Below are 21,337 nucleotides of genomic sequence, written 5' to 3'. Positions count from 1 at the left end.
ATTTTCGCTGAGGACTCAGAGGAAAGTCCTGGAACCAAGAGAAGTCTTCCAAGTATCTTTCCAGGTCACGGGCACCTTTGGAAGAGACCGTGGAAGCAAAATCTACAGCCGGTCCACAACTTCAGACCTACGAGCCCACAGGATGGGGTGCTAAGGACTCGTCTCCGACACGGGCCTATACTGTCACAGCACAAAGCCGAGGAGCCCCACGATCTCCACCGCCGGCCACCGCACCCAGGCCGGAGTGGGTGTGTTCTCCCCGCCAGGCCCGACAACCCCCGCCTACCGCTGCGGAGCCACACTCTTACCTGAAGTCCGGCCCCCGGAACCTAGGGTCACGGCCACCCAAGAGAAGTCGCTACCCGGACTTCATGACTGAGTATCCGCACTGAGCCCCTACCCAAGCAAGTCGGTGAAGGGACCACAACAGCGGGCGAGCGGAAGTCCCGCCTCCCACGCCTCATTGGCCCACACTCGGAGGTAAAGAGACGCTATTGGGCTGTGACGTTGCCCGTCACAGCCCCGCCCCTTTCGCAAAGTCGCGCTGCCTGCCTCCGCTGTGTCGGGAGAACTGCCCAGTTTTTGATTGTCGTTCTGAACCGCGTGATCCATCATCCCTATTAGGAACGAGAAGATGAAGGAGGGATCGCTTTTGGAAACCCTGGGTGCGGTGGAGAAGCCACCCAGGACTGTTCCAGCCTGGTCGGCAGATGATTGGCTTGCAGAGCGAGACCCTAGTGGAGGCTGTGTGTCTGAGTGGCCCGTACCGATTCGAGGCCGAAGAGCGGCCAAATGTCCTGCGCTCCTCTGGCGAGCCGGGCTCTGAAGGCGGGGAACGCCGGGCGACGCCTTGCACTGGAATCCAGGTCGGGTTAGAGCTAGCCGCTGGAGGTTTAGGCACGAACCACGAGGCCTGGCAGGGAGCCGGGCTGATCAGCTCACTGCTTGACTAGCCAAAGTCCAACCACGCGATTCAGTCCTCAGAACAGACATTCAAAAACCTTGTCACCTTTTGAAGAGCCAAAATCCCATCCCTAGTGTTCCCCTCATACTTTTTCTCCCCCTAATCTGAAAAGGCAGAATGCTTGAATTTAAATGACCTATTGGGCCATTGACATTATCAGCTCCTAAACTACTGCTGTTTGTTTTTAATGCGGTTTGATGCAAAGATTCTGACATGCCCTACTGGTCCTACTGTAGCTTGAAATAATAAGGCATCTTTGAGGCCCATAATACTGACATCAAATATTTAATTAAAATGTTTGGGTTTGGGGTTGGGTTATAACAGGGATATGAGTAGTTTATAGCCTCGTTTGCTTCAGGAGCCCTAAGTAGGTGGGGAACAGGAATAGAAAGATTTCCTGTTCTCTTTTTCCGTGTGCCTTTTTAACTAGAACCTATACCACACAAGCAATTTTAAAAAGCCAATGTAAGGGGTTGAAGATTGAGTTCACAGGCAGAGCTCTTGACTAGCAAGCACTAACTCTGGGTTATAAAAAGGCAAGAAACAAAGAATCAAGTTTGAAAAATAAAGACCATCAAGAACATTTTCAGCTGTGTAGCCCACAATTCTATAGTTGGTGTATTCTTTTCATTTATTGGGAAGAAGACATTCACAACTTCGTAATTCTGCTTTGACGAAAGTCATAAAGGTCAAGATTAGGAAAATGAGGGTAACTACTGCACATACACTTGCAAAGGGGATACCTTCTGGTGCATTTTTAACTAAATTCTCTCAAAATTATTTTTATATTAAATCAGATTTCTTCCATGATATAAAAAAGTTTTTTTTAAAAAGACAAAAAAAAATAAAGACTTTTAAGAAAAGAACATTTTGCTTCTGTATTCAGTCTGCTCTGTAGACCATGGTAAATATATAGTTCTCTTAGAAATAAGTAAGCTAATGTATTTGTGTTTCACTTGGGCAGATTAATTTATATATATATGTGTGTGTGTGTGTGTGTGTGTGTGTATGTGTATATATGTATATATACATATATATTTATGTAATTATGTGTGTGTAGATATATATACACATACACACACACACACACACACACACACACACTCCCCCTTGTATTGAATGAAGGTAAATTAGAAGACAGAATGGAAAATAATATTTTCAATTGTGGTTTTTCAAGAATATGAAAAGTTTAATAGAGTACGTGATGATTTAAAAAAACACACACACACTAATTATTCCCTCCTAAAAACAAATCATCTGGATGTGATGGGGCAGGCCTAAAATCCCAGCACTCAGGAGGATCTGAAGTTACAGGGTCTCTTTAGCTTTATAGTAACTTCAAAGCCAGTCCAGGAAACATAAGACTGTCTTTATTTACTGTGACAATATGCCATAACCAAGGCAACTTATAAAAGAAAGTGTTTAATTGGGCTTTCTGTTTCGAGGGTGTATTAACCAGGGTTCTCTAACAGAACTTAGAGAATGAATATATATGAATATATTAATACGTGTGGGATTTATTAAATGATGTAAATAAAGGCTGTTGTCTAGCTAATCCAATAATGGCTGGCTATGAATAAAAAGTCCAAGAATCCAGTAGTGTCACCTGGACTTCAGTACACTGGAATCCCTAAGTGGGCTCAAGTGCTAGTGTAGGAACGGACTCACTAGCAAGGTGACATCAAGCAAGCAGAGACAGCAAACTTCCTTCTTCCCTGGTCTATAGGCTTCCAGCAGAAGGTGTGGGCCAGATCGGTCTTCCCACCTCCAGAGATGTGGATTAGAGACGTCTTCCCAACTAAAAGATCTGGCTCAGAGGCTTGTTTTCCTACCTCAGAGTTCTAGATTAGAAGTGAATCTTCAAACTTCAAATTAAGCAAAAGTCCTTCACAAGTGTGCCCTCCATTTGGGGGGGTTTAGTTAACTCCAAATGTGGTCAAGTTGAGAACCAAGAATAGCCATAAAATAACCCTTTTATTTTCATTTCATATTTATATTTAATTTTACTTTGAGACATGATCTCTGTGTGTTTTGAATCAGAACAGCTCTCATATGCTTGGCATGGAGAGGGGCTCTGAGAGAAGGAGAGTCTGGGAGCTCTGAGATGGTTTTCCAGGCTGCTCTCTCTCTGTGTCTGTGTCAGTGTGTGTGTGTGTGTGTGTGTGTGTGTGTGTGTGTGTGTGTGTGTGTGTTCTGCCCTGCTCTAGACAGCTCTTCCAACCAAGTTCTTGTTAAGAAAAAATTTCTGAAGAGCTGTGTTGCTCTCCAGAGATCTCCAGACAGCTCAGCTCTCGATAGAGAAAATTTCTAAATAACAATCTCTTTTTGCTAGCTCATCTCATGCAAACCAAAAGCCCAGTTTATTTACATGTCAATTCAGTTATCTATTCCAGGTTTTCTTTTGATTATCTTATGAATCAGCATCCTGTGACCCCCAGCCCTTTGATTCCTAAGAGACAGCAAGCGTATGTTTCTTTTTCCTAACATTACAAAAGAATCAGAGATGTGTCTGCTTTTGTTAAACACAGATGATAAACTAGTTGGTGAGACCCTGCCCTGAAATGAGCATTTCTACCACACCTGGGCCTAGCCTTGTTCTGTCCTAGGCTGACATTGAACTCAGGAATCTGCCTGCCTTTGTATCTTTCTCACAATCTGGCTCATAATGTTCCTTTGTTCCTTTAGATTCATGAAGCCCCTCATAATTCATATTATGAATTATATGAATATCTTGCATAGTTGAGAAGTTCTATATTTTGAACTCAATCTAGAGCTCTATTCCATAGCCTTAAGGGCTGTCTTGAGACTCCCAGAGTTTATTGTTTTGCTGAGACATTAGCCACACCTTCAACTCCTGGACTCTTGCTGTCAGGTTATCAGGGAGTCATTACTGTTAACAGGGAGGACACTACTCAGAGGAATATGAAATATGTACATTATTATACAAACAAGCCTTAAGCCTAGAGCAGCCATCAACACTCTTGAGGGTTCATACTAGGGCTCTATCCCAGGGCCAGAGCCATGTCACTCTGTCCCCGACACAGATCAGCTTCTCCCCCTTTCTGTTTTAATTCAACTGTGTGAATGTTGATGGTGGGTGTGGTTACTGAGCGCTGAACTTGCTTGTTGCACACTGGAAGGAAAAACAGAACCAGGCAGAATAAACCTACTGCAAATCCTCCATTTATCAGCAAAGTCTCCAAGAAGAAGAAGTGAACTCATGCACAGCAGAGCCAAAGGCTATAGACACTTCCTCAATAGAAGTGGATCCCACTTTTGAATTATTAATATCTATGATCTTATGCTGTAGGGAATCCGTATCCAAGGCCAACTTAGAATTGTTCCAAAAATACCCCTTTAAAGTGAAATTCATCTGAATTTTAGACCAGTCATGTTGAGAGGTATTATACTCCAAGGGGGTTACACAAACCCAGCAGAACAGTGAATTGCGCTGAAAGTCTGATCTTAATATTTGGAATTTAATTTCCCATAAATAGGACTGTTCCGCTAAAGCATTAAGTCTATCCTAAAGTCCTCTGTCAATATTTTCCTGGATCATGAATGCTATTGATACGTTTTTGGATAACTGATCTACCTGATGTGTTGTGTGAATTTCTTTAAGGATGTAGTGGATAAGGCAAAACTAGAAATCACACCTATTAAGGCTGCGATGCCCAAAATCAAGGCCACGACAAATCTTTTAGCCAAACCACCCTATGCAAAGCCTCTATAGACTAATCTGCCTGAGAAGGGCCATCTCCCCCAAGAAAATGTAGCTGTATCACGAGTTAGAACTCAGCCCAGAGTATACCAGACTCTGATTATCTCTTTAGATACTGCACGCACAGTGGGTCTCTACTGGTCAGCCAGCTACAGATGATTGAGAGCATCTAGGACCTTCTCTGCTCCATCTGGGGAATCGGAATCTTCATCTCCTTGATGGCTGATCTCGACTTCCTTTCCTCATAGCAACAGAGCTGTGGATCAGTCACTGCAGGTATGGAGAGGAGATGGGCAACGCCCATATTAACCATTGACCATATCAGTGGTCCGTCATTTTAGGTCTAGAAAAGAGGCAAGGATGTTGAGGGAACCCTGGAAGGAATTCTTTAAGTGGAAAGTCGCTGTTGCATTAAGGAATGCAGAGGGGAAAGTTCAGAGTTACTAATTTCAACCCTGCTGAAGGAAGTTGAACTAGCTGAGGAAAAGCCACAATGTCAATTATGTACCTGGGATAGGCAGTGACAGCTTATCTGTGAAAAAGAAACTGGCCTAAGTAGTTAGCATTATTTTACTACTTAGGGGTTAAATAATGTTTATCAAGGTAGCTGGCTTGACCTGTGGGAGTTTGAGTGGATTCCTTGAAGCTTATACAAATCTCTTTAAGTTTAAGAAAGGATAAATCCCTTTTTTCCCACCATCTAAGTTTCTGTTTTTCACATCCTCTATCTTTCATGATTTGCATTACCAACCACAGTCAATCACTTCCTCCCACCTTCACACACTTTCTCCGACCCTCAAACACTTTCTCCCAATATGGTTTCTCTGCATGCAGCTTAAAAGAATATTTAAACAAACTGCAAAAGCTTTAAACAAATTTGGGTTAAAAGGCGCGAACATTGTTTCAGGCGTCCTGTTATAAGGGAAGAACAAGCATTTACATTTTTTTAGAAAAGAAAGCAGGAAATTTAAGTTTCCGTTGAGCAAACTGTGAGCAGCAAGATTTCACCCATCCTTTTCTGCTCTGCAGGTGCTTGTTGTATGGATGTCATTATGTCTGGCCTAGAAAAGCAGGAAAGACCCACTCCATCACAGCCTACTCCCACCACTTGCTTCATTCAGCTCCTTGTGTGTTCATGCTGAGATGGTCAGGCAGGTCTCTCCTCCTGAATGTGTCCCCTTTGCTATGTGTCACAAAGCTTGGCGGGTGGCGGTTGTGGAAACCCTGGAAAGTAGAAGTGGACCATGGACAAAAGACAGATGTGCCTGGGGGGATTCTGCTGGCAGGGCCATCGGTGGCTCTAACATGTGGGCAGACGACGCTGTGAACGCACCATCCTTGTAGACCCTCCTACCTACAAAAGCAACCACAGCATGATCAGACACCAAAGGATTTGTGTAAAATAGGATGGAAATAATCCTCACTCGATACTCAAAAGAATGCAAGCAATTTCTTTTCCCACTGAGATATTAAAAAACATAAATGAGGAAACAAATTACTCATAAAAAAACCATCATAAAGAAACCATTTGTGTTTGGAAAAGAACATCTTGAAAAGCACAAACAAGTTATTTTTTTTAAATGCCTTAGGAAATTAGCCCAAGACTCAAATTAACAACTTTGCAAGGTGGATACTGAAAAGTTTAAAACAGAAAGAAAGGTATCAGAAGGGATTTTCGATAATATTTTTTCAAGGAGTTGAGAAAGATCACACAAAGTACGTCTTTAAGCTTAATGCCTAAAACATAGTCATTGTTCTGGGAAAAATGAGTTGCTTCCCTTATTTATTTATTATTTCATTTATTTATTTATTTATTTTTGGTGGTTTGATTTCATTTGGCTTGGTTTGGTTTGTTTTTTTTTGTTTGTTTGTTTGTTTTGTTTTGTTTTGTTTTTTGGGGTTTTTTTTTTTGTTTTTTTGGTTTTTTGAGACAGGATTTCTCTGTGTGGCCCTGGGTGTCCTGAAGGAAGGAAGGTAGGAAGGAGGGAGGGAGGGAGGGAGGGAGGGAGGACAAACTCTGGGTTACACAAAGGACAAAGTGAAAGTAGCTGACCAATGCACTTTCTTTTTGCAAATGGGGTGTTCCAGAACCCAAACAAGGTTAGTGAACACATCGGGACAGGAAGCTCGCTTGGTGACTATATCTAGTCTCCTTTTGCTGGGGTCTGACCTCACAGACTCCAATTAGCTAGTCTTAAATGCATCAGAGCAAGAAAATGAAGGAAAAGGCTAGCCATTCCAGGCCATCAAATTGTGGAAATGCAATGGGGTATTTATGTAAACAAAAGTTTTACCAGGTAGAGGAGATTAGATGATTTGAATAAACGTTTTACAAGGTAAGGGAGATTTATGGGATATTGGACCTTTGCAGGATGGCTACCATTGATCGGGGGGGGGGGGGGGGGGAATCTCACGTTTATAATATCTAAGATGACTGACACACAATTTCAACTTTATAACTAGTTATTTAGGGCATTCAAACAAAGGCAATATCTGTGTTGCAAAATGATATAAAATAGGCAGGCAAAATCCATATGATGTAATATGTTCTCGTAGTAGCAAAAATTTGGGGAAACAACTTAGAATTACGTGGGGAAACTAAAAATATTGTTTTTCTGATAGAGCAGTTCACTTCAGGGCAATTATATTGTGTGGGCTAGTTTTATGTCACCCTCAAACAAGCTAGAGTCACTTGGCCAGAGAAAACTTCAACTGGAAACTGTCTCAACCAGATTGGCCCGTAGGCAAGCCTGTGGCTCATTTTCTTGATTAGTGCTTGACGTGGGTGAAGCTGTTTAGGAAAACAAAAGTGCTGTGTGACCCTGCACGAACGAACAAACATTTGATGGAGAAATGGGGAAACAGAGGAACGGAGCGTATGTGCAGAGAGAGCTAGAACTAGCTATGTGGCAGCCACAACAGGTGTGAGAGAAGACCGTAGTAGATGGAGGAACATATCATTGCCCGGTAGAGCCGACAGAGTGGTGTGGAGCAGCCTGAAGCTTGCGCAGACTCAGTCCCCGAAAAAGCGGTCCACCCACATGATCACGCTGACTCTGAGCAGCTACGGACCTCCTCTAAAGACCCCCATAGTCCATGCTGTCCCCAGAGTCCATGGTATCACAGTCTACCCGGATATCTGTGGTCGAAGCTGCAGCCAGGAGCTGTGTTGACGACTAAGCCCCTGCTGCCACCAAGAGCGATGAGGTTGTGCCACTGCCCGAGGCCATGTTGATATGAGTGGCCTGTACATCCACCTGTACAGACACCTAAGGCCATACTCATGTCTGTGGCCTATGCTGACCCTAAGGGCCATGTCTGGGTCTGTCATCCTGATGTAGCTGGGGCCATGTTGATGTCCATAGCCCGTGTTACTATCTAAGGCCAGGTGGATGTTCATGGTCTATGCTGCCGACTGAAGCCATGTTGTTGTAAGTGGGCTGTGCTGCTACACAGAGCCATGTTAATGTCTATAATACACTTGTACTCTGTGTTCTGGCCCAAGGCCATGTTGATATTCATGGGCCAGGCTACCACCAGGGTCCATAATGTAGTCCATGGCCTGTTCTGCCACCAAGGGCTATGATGGTGTCTGTGGCCGTGCTTCAGCAGAGCTCCCTATTGATGTCCTGAGTCTGAGCTCCCATAGGAGGCCAGGTGGAGGTCATCAGCTCATGCTGATGCTGGAGACCATGTGAATGTTCAGAATCTGTGCTTTGTCAGAAATCATAGAGGCTCAGGATCTGTGCTCCCCTGACTGTGAAGGGCAAGGAAACTACTTTTGCAGTGGTGTCAATGACTACAGAGAAGGGGGAACATTTGTTGCCTTCTGTGACAATACCTACCCCCACCCCAACTCCCATCCCCAAAAAGTAACAGTCTAAAAAAAAAGAGGTCACCAAAAAGAACTTTAAAAAGGTGTGATCAGAACGCTGAAGTGTAGGTCTCCACAATTGACGACTTCTGGCAGGGATGTGGGAAGGAAAGGACTAAGTTTTCTTTAGGTGGCTAGCCACTGGGAGTTTGACCATGCACCAGTGAGTATATGGGTAACAAAAATTGTTTCTTCTTCTGTTGTCATCGTCGTCTTCTTCTTCTTCTTCTTCTTCTTCTTCTTCTTCTTCTTCTTCTTCTTCTTCTTCTTCTTCTTCTTCTTCCTCCTCCTCCTCCTCCTCCTCCTCCTCCTCCTCCTTCTCCTCCCCCCTCCTCTTCCTCTTCCTCCTTCTCCTTCTCCTCGTCTTCCTCCTCCTCTTCTTTCCCTCCTCTTCCTCTTCCTCTTCTTTGTCTTCTTCCTTCTTCTCCTCTTCCTCCTCCTCTTCCTCCTCCTCCTCTTCTTTCCCTCCTCTTCCTCTTCCTCTTCTTTGTCTTCTTCCTTCTTCTCCTCTTCCTCCTCCTCTTCCTCCTCCTTCTCTCCTTCCTCCTCCTCTTCCTCCTCCTCTCCTTCCTCCTCCTCCTCTTCTTTTTTGATGGGGGAAGTCCTGAGAGTGTGGGGGGAAGGGGGGGACATGGGAGGACTCAGAAGCGAGTGATTGAGGTGCATGATGTGAAATTCCCAAATGATAAATAAAAATCTTATGTTGGAAAATAATACTTAGAAAAAGAAAAAGAAAACAAGCTGAGAAGCCATGAGGAGCAGTCCAGTACTCAACACTATGATCACTACACCAGTTCTTGCCTCTAGGTTCCTGCCTTGAATTACTCCTCTTCCTTTTGTGATGGAACTATGGTGTGGAAATGTAAGCAAAATAAAAGCTTTCCTCCCTATGTTGCTTTTGGCATGGTGTTTATCACAACAATAGAAACCCTAACTAAGACACCTCCTAATACAAAATAATGTAGGAATTTTTTTTTGATGATGTCACCAGTGAGCCCTTCTTTTCTCGTTCCCTTTGGTACAGAGCAAGTCAGTACAAATAAACCAAAAAGTGTGCAGCTCAGAAACTGACAGACCCCCACCCTTTTGTCCCCCGTCCGTCCCCCACCCCACCCCCGACACCAACCCTGGATGCTTTCAAACAGCCTATTCTCTCTTCTTGTGCTAAACGTTTGTTTAGGTGTAGGTTCAGGTATGCTCTTCTCTGAATTATGGGGTTATGTTTTGGAATTATGTCAAATGGCTTTTTGGCTTGCCTTTGCTTTGAGTTATTCTTTTTTTATTTATTTATTTAATACTTAATAATAATTCTTTGGTTTCCGGGCAAACATCCCCCTCCCCCCTCCCCTTCCTTATGGGTGTTCCCCTCCCAACCCTCCCCCCATTGCCGCCCTCCCCCCAACAGTCTAGTTCACTGGGGGTTCAGTCTTAGCAGGACCCAGGGCTTCCCCTTCCACTGGTGCTCTTACTAGGATATTCATTGCTACCTATGAGGTCAGAGTCCAGGGTCAGTCCATGTATAGTCTTTAGGTAGTGGCTTAGTCCCTGGAAGCTCTGGTTGCTTGGCATTGTTGTACATAATGTAGGGATTTTTTTAACAGGATAAAAGAAAAAGTATTAAATGAAAAGAAAAGAATAAAATACTTATAAAGAAATGACAGCTTGTTTCTGAATAACAACAAAAGAAACCCGAGTTCAATGAAGCATCTTCCAATACTAGCATGTAATTGCACACCAAGCTAATCATTTAAAAGTACTGGTAAAATAGACTGGGGGTGGGAGGGGGGACAGCATTTATCACTCACTGACTTCTGCTAGAAAGAATTTTCAAGGATTTGTTCAGAAAGGTGACAATCTCAGGGGGGACAGAAAAAGAATGTGTGTATTTCAGTGGTGGAAATGGTGACATTCAAGTATAAAAAAAATATTAAGTAAAATTTCCACGCCAAGAGACATAAAAATGGAATAGAGAAGTTAGGCACGGTGGCATATGCCTATAATACTAACACTCAGAGCATTGCCAGAATGGGAGGACAGCCTAACCTGTGTAATCTGTCTCAAAAAATGCCACAAAAAGGAAAAGAACTTAAAAAAAAAACATAACTACTGAAAAGCAGGGAAAGACTGATGCAAAAGAAGCAAATGAAATGTACAAGTAGCAAATTCAAAATTAGTTGGCAGGGCATTATCATCAAAAAGGCTGAAATTGTGGTGGTTGAAATGAGGATGGTCCCCATGCACTCACGTATTTGGATTCTTGGTCCCCAGTTTGATGAACTGTTTGGAAAAGCTTAGAAAGTGTGGCCTTGTTGGAGGAGGTGTGTGACTAGAAGTTTGCCTTGACTTGAAAAGCCTATGCCACGCACAGAGTCTCCCTCTCCCTGCCTGCCTGTTGATCAGGATCTAAAGCTCTCAGCTACTGCTTCAGTGCCGCAGCCTTGGTCCCCTCCATGATGACAATGGACTCACCACCTGAAACTGTAAGCAGGACTCTAATTAACTGTTTTCTTATATAAGAGTTGCCTTGGTCATGGAGTCTCTTCCTAGCAATACGACAGTAAGACAAAGATGTCCCTACTGTCATCCCCCTGCATCTTTAAAACCCCAAGGACAAACACATTCCAGGAGAGTAGGAACAGTTTCCCCATATTAGACATAGCTGCATTTTAACTGGGCTCTGGGATTTCTCCCACAGAAAAGACAAAAACTTAATGTGTGTGGGAGTTGCTCTTCAAAAATCCCATAGGACAGAAAACATTGAATGGCAATAGAAAACATCTACCAATAACTACCATGAATAGAACTGACTCAGTTCCCCAATCAACAGAGATAGAAGAGATGGTTCATCAGTTAAAAGTGCATGCTGCTCTAACAGACAATGCCAGTTGGGTTCCCAGCAACTTTGCTGGGTAGTTCACACCTCCCTGTAACTCCAGCTCAGGGGGGATCCTGCACATCTGGCCACCTGGGGCATTCTGTACTAATGTGCACATGCTGGCACACAGACACATACTTTAAAAACAAAAATAAGGGGGTTGGGGATTTAGCTCAATGGTAGAGCATTTGCCTAGCAAGCGCAAGGCCCTGGGTTCGGTCCCCAGCTCCGAAAAAAAAAAAAAGGTATTTTAAAATAAAGGTAGACATTATTTGAAGGATAAAAGGGGCTAACAGTGCCTGTAAGAGATCTAGTCAGCCTTCAGAACACACCTGGACTAAAAGTGAAGAAATGATAAGAAGACAGACAACACTGCATGCAGGTGGAAACAGAAGAAAGCACGATAGACATGTCATTTAACAGGGGAAAGGTTAATCAACATGAAATAGTAACTCTAAATATATACACCCAACATTACAATACCAACATGTCAAAGAAATAATTAACTGATCGGCAGGTAGGAAAATAGTGATACAATGGTGGACTTCAGTACCCATTTTGAATAATGGATTGTTCAGAAAGAAAATCAAGAGAGAGTAGATTTGAACTTCACTTTCGTGAGTGCCTAGCATTTTGACACTGTAACACCATATTGTCTTCTACAACTCGTGGTTCACACTTGAGAACCACACAATAGAATCACACACACACACACACACACACACACACACACACACACACAGCAAAAAAAAAAAAGGTTTTAGTATGGAGGCCACCCCAGCACCCTGGACCCAAATAAGATCCTGCTCTCTGCCCTATGCATGCCAACTTAAAGCACAATCAACAGCTGTAAACTGCACTCCAACCCTTAGGCTCCATTTTCTTGCCCACAACTCCACCTTTCCCAGAGGTCACACTGGCACCAGGAACACTAGGTAAGATCCCTCTCTATGCCCTATGCCCGCCAAATTCCCTTAAAACACGCACAATAGCTATAAACAGCACCCCATCACCTAGGTTCTATATTATGGCCCACAACCCTTTCTGTTCCTGAAGGTTATGTCAGTTCTAGGGACCTAAGAGGCAACATTGGCACCACAAACCCCAGAGATCACACAGGCTACAAAATCCCCAGTGGAGACATCATACTGGACATGAAGACTCATTCTTCACCAGAATCCCAGGCTACAAAAGCCAGAAGATCAGAAAGGAAACAGAAAACAAGGGTGGAGTGACATCTAAAAACCACTCATTTAACAAAGATAAACTCAGAAATTAGCACTTAAATGTATAAAAAACAAACAAACAACAACAACAACAATAACAAAAACCTCCAAACCAAGATGGCTAGAGGCCAGCATAAGAACAAAATCAATAACAGCTAGGGCAATATGACACCACCGGAGTCTGGCTATCTATTCGACTACAGCAAGCCCTAGTTAGTTCAACATAGCTGAAGCACAAGAAAAAACAAAAAACAAAAAAACCACTAAATCCAGTCTTATGAAGGTGATAGAGACCTTTAAAAAGGAAATTACTAAATGCCATAAAGAAATACATGAAAATACAATTAAACAGGTGAAGGCAATGACTAAAACTGTTCAAGACCTGAAAACGGAACAGAAGCAATAAAGAGAACACAAATGGAGAGAATCCTAGAGATGGAAAACTGGGAAGAGAACAGGAACTACAGAGGCAAGCATCACCACAAAAATACAAAAGATAAAACAGAGTATCTCAGGTGTAGGAGGAAATTGATACATTGGTCAAAGAAAATGTTGAATCTAAAATGTTCCTGATACAAAATATCCAGAAAAACAATGACACTATGAAAAGACCAAACCTGAGAGTGACATGAATACAAGAAGAAAAAGATTCCCACCTCAAGGGCCCAGAAAATATTTTCAACAGAATCATAGAAGATAATTTCCCTAGCAAAAAGATTATATTATAAACATACAAGAAGCATTTAGAACACCAAATAAATTGGACTAGGAAAGAAAATCCCCCCCACCATATAATTATCAAAATACTAAATGTACAAAAGAAAAAAGCTGCAAGGGAAAAAGGCCAGACTCATTAGAATTACATCTAATTACATCAACAGAGAACCTAAAGCTTACAGACTTTAAGAGAACACAGATGTCAGCCCAGACTATTATACCCAGCAAAACTTTCAATTACCATAGCTGGAGAAAACAAGATATTCTGGGACAAAACCAAATTTAAACAATATTTATCCTCAATCCAGCCTTACCCAAAATAATAGAAGGAAAAACATCAACCCAAGGAGGTTGACTCCACCTAAGAAAACACAGGAAATAAATGAAACACACACACACACACACACACATACACACACACTTGCCACCACCACCATCAAAATAACAGGAATTAAGAATCATTGTTCATTAATATCTCTCAACATCAGTGAATCAATGCCCCAATAAAAAGATACAGGCTAAGAGAATGAATCGAAACAGGATCCATCCTGCTGCACATAAGAAACAAACCTCAACATCAAAGATAGATATTACCTCAGAGTAAAAAGAGAGGGTTCACCTAGTAACTGATGTAAACAGATGCAGAGACCCACAGCCAAACATTAGGTAGAGACTGGAAAATCCTTCCAAAGAGGGGGAGGAAGGATTGAAGGAACCAAAGGCGTCAAGGACATCACAAGAAATCCTACAGAATCAACTAACCTGGGCCCATAGGGGCCCACAGAGATTAAACTGCTAACCAGGGATCATGCATGGGACTGACCTAGGTCCTCTATCTGCATATATATGTATCAGTGGTCCAGTCTTCTTGTGGGACCCCTATCAGCAGAAACAGAGGCTGTCTCTGACTCTGTCGCCTGTTTTTGGGCCATTTCCCCCTACTGGACTGCTTTGTCTAGTCTCAATAGAAGAAGTTGCACTTGGTCTTACTGCAACTTGATATGCCAAGGCTGGTTGATACCCTTGGTAGGATTCCCCTTTTCTGAGAAGGGAGGAGGAGTTGATTGGAGAAAGGGGGGAGAACCAGGAGGAGAGTTAGTAGGGGAACCTGTAGTTGTGATGTAAAGTAATTAAACTAATTCATTATTAATTATGGTTATATTAGATATGATTATATTATATACGATTAATAAATAATCATTATTTATTATTAATGACTAGCTCTGTAAAAAAGAAATGACTTTTATTTAAGTTTACAATGTCATATTAGATCATGTTCAATTATTTATGGGCCACAGGCTGAAAAGCATGTCACAAAACAATCACCAGGTCATACATTTTTCTAAAATGCACATGAAACATTCTCTAGGATTGGTAAGATTCTACAAAAAAAAAAAAAAAAGTTAACAGAGAAGCAACCATTACAAAATTTTATCAATTTCAGTTAATCTAATGGACAAAATATTAGTAGGAGCATTGACAATATGAGAAGCACATAGAGACCCTTAAAGATATTTCTTTTGGGTATAAGTGAAATTTTCCCCGAATGGCAGCATATTACATCATAAAGCAAGCAGGATGAAGTATCTGAGGATTGGTGGGTTTAATCCATAAGCTACAGTGTGAGGTAATAGGAGGAAAATACAATTTTATATCAAAACTAGCATCCTAATAAGAAAATTTAAAGACCAACCTCATTTTGAATGCACACAAACACACACACACACAAACACACACACACACAAACACACACACAAACACACACACAAACACACACACATACACACACAAAATCTGAGTAAAGACTGAAAAACAACAACAAAAAACAACAATAATAAAATCAAAACAAACACAAAAACTTTAAATGAAAAAAATTATCCAGTTTATTCCAGTATTATAACAATACAAAAGGTATTAAGTTAAAAAGCCATAAAATTATCACAAATATACAGAAAAGCATTTGATATTTAGGGAAGAGCCCAGTGGTATATAAGACCATCACAGAAATCCCTCTGACAACTTACAGAAGCCAAGGCTTGAGAAATGGAACTTTTTTTTTTTTTAGATTGCTAGCCACAGAAGCCAATGCTGATAAATTTCAGCATAGCTAGAAAATCTGTTTGAAGGATATAGACTTCTCATGGTTAAAAGAACACTGGGGCTAATAGGATGGCCGACACAGTGGCTCAAAACTATCCCAACTCCACAGGATAAGAACTCCCTTCTGAGTTCCCTCAGCACCTCCTCACAGTGCACATTCATGCATTCAGGCAAAGCATTATCCATATACAACAAATAAAATTTTAAAAAGCTTAACGTGCTTGTAAACCTAGTCCTATAATGATCCAGAGCTCCAATCACTGTACCTAATCAATGTTTTTACCTGGCAGTACAATCTAGGCCTTTTTCTCATTCTGCTCCTGGTGTAACATAAAATAAAAGGCTCCACTATAATCAGGGCAGAAGCTGGGAGAATTTCCAGACTATGAAGCTCACCACCAGATGCAGACTCTTTCAAGGAAGTAAAATCGTGCAGTTGAGGGTTGAGAGATGTTTATGCGGGAATTAACAACCAGTGGGAAGAAAGGAAATGTACTATTAGGGAAACAAGCAGTACGGAAGAAAACGGCAGTTATAAAATACGGCTCATGGTCAACCAAACCAAAGTAAACAGTGGGCTAATTGAGTACAAAGCTTCGTAGTGTTCGTAGGAATGTTTCATATCAATAAAGAACTGGTGAATTAAATTCTGTCTTTTACCACTGTCCTATCCAGTAAAATTAAACATCTTGCTCAGTGATCTCCCTTCTGCTATCATGTTCCATTGCCTTAATCATCTCCTAAGTCTTAAAGCAATTAAATAATTTACCCGTTTTTATTGTATGTGTATGAATATTTCGTCTCCATATGCGGATAGCACCATGTGCATGCCTGGTACCCAGGAAGACAGAAGAGGATGTCAGACCCCTGAACTGGAGTTAGAGTGTGAGCCCTCATTTGGGTGCTGAGAACCAAACCTGGGTCCTCTGCAGGGCACCCAGTGCTCTTAACCACTTATCCTCCTCTCCAGGTGTTATAGTGGAGTCTTGCCAATCTTAGCACTTTGTATTTAATGGACCTGCCCCTGGTTTGTTTATTTCTAAAACAAGGAGGGAATGGTTCGGTTACATTTACCAAGTGTTTAGAGGAGCAAGTTAAAGCTGCAAGGCATGTTAGAAATAGAGACCATGGTGAAAGAGTGGGAAATCCACATCTACTAGATAGCTGATCGTTGCTATGTCTAGCCTCTTCTCATTGACTTTGTCTTTTTTTCTCCATCTTGCCTCTCTAGCTGCTTACTCTGCACACGGAATTGCTGTGTGCTCATTTACTCTGCTTGCATTCAGTGCCAAGTAAACCTTTTAGGTGGGCAAAGTCTACCTTAAGCCTTTTGCATTTTTATTTTCAAAACCGTCTTTTTCTATATCTATTCATGTGAGGCCAGTGCCTCTGAAGTTGTTCCATGTTTTTCAATACTTCTATTCTCTTCAGTAACCAAAGGAGCATCACTCTTCTGGGTTTTTGTTTTTGTTTTTGTTTTTGTTTTTCACTAGTTCTATTTACGGCCTGGGTCCCCATTGCGCTGGTTTGGTTTTTGTTTGTTTGTTTGTTTTGTTGTTTTTTTTTTCTTTTTTTCAATAAGAAAGCTGTGGCTCAAAGAAATTACTCTTGGACTGGAGAGATGGCTCAGTGGTTAACAGCACTGACTGCTCTTCCAGAGGTCCTGAGTTCAAATCCTAGCAACCACATGGTGGTGAAAGATCCCACGCAGAGAGACCCTTACTCAAGTCTTGGGAAATCTCGGACCCCAGACACAGAGAGACCATTTTGGATGTAATAAGCAAAGGCGAGGTTTATTATGGAGACCTATTACAGAGATCTCCAGGCCGACACGTTTCTCGCACAGGAGACAGAGGTGTCAACTGGGAGACAGAGAGGCTGGGAGAAAGAGTATTTAAAGGCAGAGGCTGTGAGCCCAGGGGATGGGGGATGTCAAAGAGGAAGGCACCACAAGTTACAGGATTGTTTTATGGCTCTAGGAGATAAGGGGACGCCAGAAGATTTCATGGCCCCCTGGTTCCTGGAACAGAGCTACTAAATCAGGAGAAGGGTCGGGTCTTCAGGTCCTCATTATTTTTAAAAGTTTGTCAGGGGGTTGGGGGTTTAGCTCAGCGGTAGAGCACTTGCCTAGCAAGCGCAAGGCCCTGGGTTCGGTCCCCAGCTCCAAAAAAAAGAAAAAAGAAAAAAGAAAAAAGTTTGTCAGAATTGATAAAGCATCTATATTTGAAACACCTCTGGTTAGGCTTGGGCCACCGGTTTCTTGGAGTGCTCTCTGTAGGACACAAAGGCTGGAAAGCACAAGTAGGGGCTTAAATAAACATCACAGGGGCAGAACAAAGAACAGTTACTCACACCAGGTGATAAGCAAAGTAGTTCTCTTGTATTTTTAACAATCTGTCTTCCGGAGACAGGTCCTGTTGTTGAGTTTTGGGCTAATTTAAAACTCTATCTCTCTCTCCTCAGCCAGCATTTGCTATCACCTGAGTTTTTGATCTTAGCCATTCTCACCGGTGTGAGGTGAAATCTCAGGGTTGTTTTGATTTGCATTTCCCTTATGACTAAAGATGTTGAACATCTCCTTAGGTGTTTCTCAGCCATTCAGCATTCCTCAGCTGTGAATTCTTTGTTTAGCTCTGAACCCCATTTTTTAATAGGGTTATTTGTCTCCCTGCAGTCTTATTTCTTGAGTTCTTTGTATATTTTGGATATAAGGCCTCTTTATCTGTTGTAGGATTGGTAAAGATCTTTTCCCAATCTGTTGGTTGCCGTTTTGTCCTAACCACAGTGTCCTTTACCTTACAGAAGCTTTGCAGTTTTATGAGATCCCATTTGTCGATTCTTGATCTTAGAGCATAAGCCATTGGTGTTTTGTTCAGGAATTTTTTTCCAGTGCCCATGTGTTCCAGATGCTTCCCTAGTTTTTCTTCTATTAGTTTGAGTGTATCTGGTTTGATGTGGAGGTCCTTGATCCACTTGGACTTAAACTTTGTACAGGGTGATAAGCATGGATTGATCTGCATTCTTCTACATGTTGACCTCCAGTTGAACCAGCACCATTTGCTGAAAATGCTATCTTTTTTCCATTGGATGGTTTTGGCTCCTTTGTCAAAAATCAAGTGACCATAGGTGTGTGGGTTCATTTCTGGAACACTCCTCCATTGTTGGTGGGGTTGCAGACTGGTACAACCATTCTGGAAATCAGTCTGGAGGTTCCTCAGAAAATTGGACATTGAACTGCCTGAGGATCCAGCTATACCTCTCTTGGGCATATACCCAAAAGATGCCCCAACATATAAAAAAGGCATGTGCTCCACATCATCATCGCAGCCTTATTTACAATAGCCAGAAGCTGGAAAGAATCCAGATGCCCTTCAACAGAGGAATGAATACAGAAAATGTGGTACATCTACATAACGGAATATTACTCAGCTATCAAAAACAATGACTTTATGAAATTCGTGGGCAAATGGTTGGAACTGGAAAATATCATCCTGAGTGAGCTAACCCAATCACAGAAAGACATATATGGTGTGCACTCATTGATAAGTGGCTATTAGCCCAAATGCTTGAATTACCCTAGATGCCTAGAACAAATGAAACTCAAGACGGATGATCAAAATGTGAATGCTTCACTCCTTCTTTAAAAGGGGAACAAGAATACCCTTGGCAGGGAATAGAGAGGCAAAGATTAAAACAGAGACTGAAGGAACACCCATTCAGAGCCTGCCCCACATGTGGCCCATACATACAGCCACCAAACTAGATGAGATGGATGAAGCAAAGAAGTGCAGACCGACAGGAGCCGGATGTAGATCTGTCCTGAGAGACACAGCCAGAACACAGCAAATACAGAGGCGAATGCCAGCAGCAAACCACTGAACTGAGAATAGGACCCCCGTTGAAGGAATCAGAGAAAGAACTGGAAGAGCTTGAAGGGGCTCGAGACCCCATATGTACAACAATGCCAAGCAACTAGAGCTTCCAGGGACTAAGCCACTACCTAAAGACTATACATGGACTGACCCTGGACTCTGACCTCATAGGTAGTAATGAATATCCTAGTAAGAGCACCAGTGGAAGGGGAAGCCCTGGGTCCTGCTAAGACTGAACCCCCAGTGAACTAGACTGGTGGGGGGAGGGCGGCAATGGGGGGAGGGTTGGGAGGGGAACACCCATAAGGAAGGGGAGGGGGGAGGGGATGTTTGCCCGGAAACCGGGAAAGGGAATAACACTCGAAATGTATATAAGAAATACTCAAGTTAATTAAAAAAAAAAAAAAAAAAAAACTCTATCTCTCAGTGGCTCACAGCCATCTGTAATGAGATCTGATGTCTTCTTCTGGTGAGTCTGAAGATGCTACAGTGTACTTATATATAATAAATAATCTTTAAAAAAAAAAGAAATTACTCTTAAGCAGCCATTCCTTTCGTGGCTGGACGTGTAAGTGTATTGGCTCCTTTCCTGTTTTTCTCCTTGCCCAGTAGCGAATTCAAGAAATTGTATTTTGATTTTTTTTCAGTTTGCTCTGTATTTGAACTAAAAAAGAAATTCCTTATTCTATTGCGTGCTTTGCTGGCCTTTACAAAGGCTTACTATATTTAGAACAATGTATGTAGGTGTTAATTGCCCAAATCCACATGGTTGTTTTTCCACTTAAAATAACAATTAATAAATTTCTGGGTTTGGTCTTGGTTGTTTGTTGGTTGGTTGTTTTTTGTTTATTTGTTTTGTTTTGTTTTGAGACAAGATCTCTTTACATAGTCCTGGCTATTCTGGAACTTACTATGTAGAACAGTCTGGCCTCAAACTCACAGAGATCCATCGGCCTCTGCCAGCCAATAAACTACCTTTAAAAAATAAACCTAAACCATAAAGAATCAGAGATAATATGAAGACACAGAGAATACTGACAAGAAGTTATATTCCCTTTCAAATTTTAGGTCTTAAAAAGCAGGATAACGGTGATGGAGAGATGTCTCAGTATTAAAAGCACTGGTTGCTCTTCCAGAGGAACTAGATTCTAGAAATAGTGTCCACGTGGCAGCTCACATCTGTCTGTAATTCCAATCTCAGGGGATCTTATGACCTCTTCTAAACTCTGAAGGTATGAGGCATGTGGTGCACAGACATAGCTGCAGACAAAACACCCATATTCACAAAATTATAAATAAATACACAAATAAATATCATTGGTAGAGAACGGAGAGATGAATCGGTCATGAGCATGAGGACCTGAGTTCAATCCCCAATCCACATTAAAATCTGGGTGGACCGGTGTGTATCTATAATCCTAGTCCTGGGCAAGTGGGGACAAAGGGTCAGCCAGTCTGGCTGAACTGCTAAGCTCCAGGTTCAGTGAGATATCCTGTCTGGGGAGGGGGGGAAAAGGAGAGAGAGAGAGAGAGAGAGAGAGAGAGAGAGACAGAGAGAGAGACAGAGACAGAGAGAGAGACAGAGAGAGAGACAGAGAGACAGACAGAGACAGAGAGAGACGGAGAGAGACAGAGAGAGACAGAGAGAGACAGACAGACAGAGAGAGACAGACAGACAGACAGAGAGAGAGAGAGAGAGAGAGAGAGAGAGAGAGAGAGAGAGCACCTGAAGACACACCTGATCACCTGATGTTTACCTCTGGCCTCTGCATGCCTAAGTACACCCATGCACCCATGTGCAGACACACCCCTACATAGCCTGAGGTCTTACCTGTCACTACAACAATTGTATTCTAGGGAAGGCTTTTCCTGGTAACAAGGCCTATGGAGAAACAGAGTCAACACAAAATGATGCCACCTATTCATATTCAAAATCGAGATCCTGAGTTCCATTCCCACCACAGAACATTAGGAGTGGGAACCAACAG

The 21,337-nt window shown here is 42.2% G+C and overlaps 2 protein-coding genes across 5 annotated transcripts in view; one reads left to right on the top strand and one right to left on the bottom strand.

Moving 5' to 3' along the window:
• Positions 1-1,825, bottom strand: part of Rnf13 (ring finger protein 13) — a 134,995-nt gene extending 133,170 nt beyond the window's left edge. For 3 of the 4 annotated variants that reach the window (XM_063282535.1, XM_039103124.2, XM_039103125.2), the window contains exon 1: positions 309-1,825. The gene's annotated coding sequence lies outside the window, so the exon portion shown is untranslated. The remainder of the gene's footprint in view (positions 1-308) is intronic. The other variant, NM_001109444.2, reaches the window with a different exon arrangement.
• Positions 1-21,337, top strand: part of Rpl12-ps2 (ribosomal protein L12, pseudogene 2) — an 852,478-nt gene that overhangs the window by 708,528 nt on the left and 122,613 nt on the right. The window lies entirely within an intron of this gene.

Source organism: Rattus norvegicus, chromosome 2 (genome assembly GCF_036323735.1).
Source record: "Rattus norvegicus strain BN/NHsdMcwi chromosome 2, GRCr8, whole genome shotgun sequence".
Classification (NCBI taxonomy): Eukaryota; Metazoa; Chordata; class Mammalia; order Rodentia; family Muridae; genus Rattus; species Rattus norvegicus.
Note: the sequence above shows the minus strand (reverse complement) of the source record. Positions and strands in the feature narration are given on the sequence as shown.